Genomic DNA, 1,558 nt, shown 5'->3' on the forward strand with positions numbered 1-1,558 from the left:
AAGTTTGAGTGAAATGAAATGGCTGGAGGCAGGAAATGAGCAAGAATGAGTATCATGTTTAGGAAAATAAGAACAGAAAAAATATACAATTAACAAAATTTACAATAAGCCGGCATCTCAAAAATAAAATAAAACCCACAAGTCTTTACTGAGCTCAGTGTATTGTTTCGTCCTGTTTAGTCGTGTAGTCGTGATTATGTCAGTTTCAGTTCCTTTTCCTGTGTTGTGGTAGTCTGTGTTGTTACCACTTGGCTGGAGGTTGTGAAAGAAGACTGATGTTCTTCGGTCAAAAGGTTGGTTCAGTTCGGGCTTGGCTCGCCATCTCTGTCCAGAGAAGAATCCAGGTATCCAGCGTTCCAACGTCCAATCCGGAGTTTTCTTAATCAAGCTATAATACCTAGCCTGCACACAATAATGGTAGTATTATTGTATACAACTTAATAGTGTCCATTATCCTATCTCTTTACATAGCTATGCTTTTTGTTTTCTTCAATCAAATTATATTACTAATGGACTAACATTCAGCAATATAATATACAGCATGTTTTAACTCAAAATATCTCTGTTGTACATGAATTGACTTTTTAACTCATGTTAAAAAATAAACAAATTTATCCTTTCACTGTTAAGTATTTAACCATGAATTTATGATTACTAGTGTATATTTTTAACCAATGAAATTATTGATTTTTAAACTATTTTTAATCTATGCGTAAATCAACAAATGAAATACAATTATTTTTTTTATCTTTCTTTAGGGATACATTGCTAGAACTTATCCCTTATGGCAGAAAAAGCCTTTCTGAGCTACCACTTTAACATCACAATCAGCATTTCACAATTTGGAACAGAAAAAGTACATTCAACATCAAAATAACCAACACATTTACCAGAAAATAGTGCAAAATGAAAATAAAATACATTGCAGTACTACTATAAACTTAAATCTCCATTGGCAGAACCGAAAGTTAAACTAAAGTTGCATTTTTGTTGCCTTAAAACATAAAAAGTCTACCCAGCGATTAGCTTTAGCGTGTTGCTAATGAAGCTAACATGGCGGCTGCAGCAGCATGTTTCAGAACTCACCAAGATGGGGTTTTACTGCAAGCACACGATCAGGGAAACAGCCTCGCAGCCTCACAGTTTGTGCTCCCATCCACTAGCAAAAATACATGTTTTATGTTATCATTTGAACAGCACAAATTAGTTGTTTACAACGCTTGCTAGGATGGAAACTCACCAAGACGACCCGTGATTTGCGCTCGGACCGTCTGACAGCTCCTCTCTCTCATTGTCTGAGTGGAAAACACCATGGAAAACACCACTAAACTAATGCATGCAGACATAGATATATACAAACACTAGATGGCTCATGAGCGCTGTCAGCCTATGGGGAGCGACGTCGCCACATGCGGCCATCTTGGGACAGGCTGCTCGATCACTCATAACATTAAAGTCAATGGAGCATGGATTTTAAAATCACTGTAGATTGCTCAATTTCAACCGATTTTAGAACAGCTTGGTTTGTTATAAACGTCAGAGATGTACTTGTTTTACT

General features: G+C 36.5%; 1 long non-coding RNA gene across 1 annotated transcript; it reads right to left on the minus strand.

Annotated features, from left to right (window-relative positions):
* Positions 1-223: 223 nt before the first annotated feature.
* Positions 224-1,311, minus strand: LOC127536172 (uncharacterized). The gene is made up of 3 exons (XR_007945162.1): positions 1,241-1,311; positions 1,087-1,159; positions 224-402 (listed from the first exon to the last, which is right to left on the minus strand). It is a non-coding gene; the product is annotated as an uncharacterized LOC127536172 (long non-coding RNA).
* Positions 1,312-1,558: the final 247 nt, after the last annotated feature.

This window comes from Acanthochromis polyacanthus, chromosome 11, assembly GCF_021347895.1.
Source record: "Acanthochromis polyacanthus isolate Apoly-LR-REF ecotype Palm Island chromosome 11, KAUST_Apoly_ChrSc, whole genome shotgun sequence".
NCBI lineage: Eukaryota > Metazoa > Chordata > Actinopteri > Pomacentridae > Acanthochromis > Acanthochromis polyacanthus.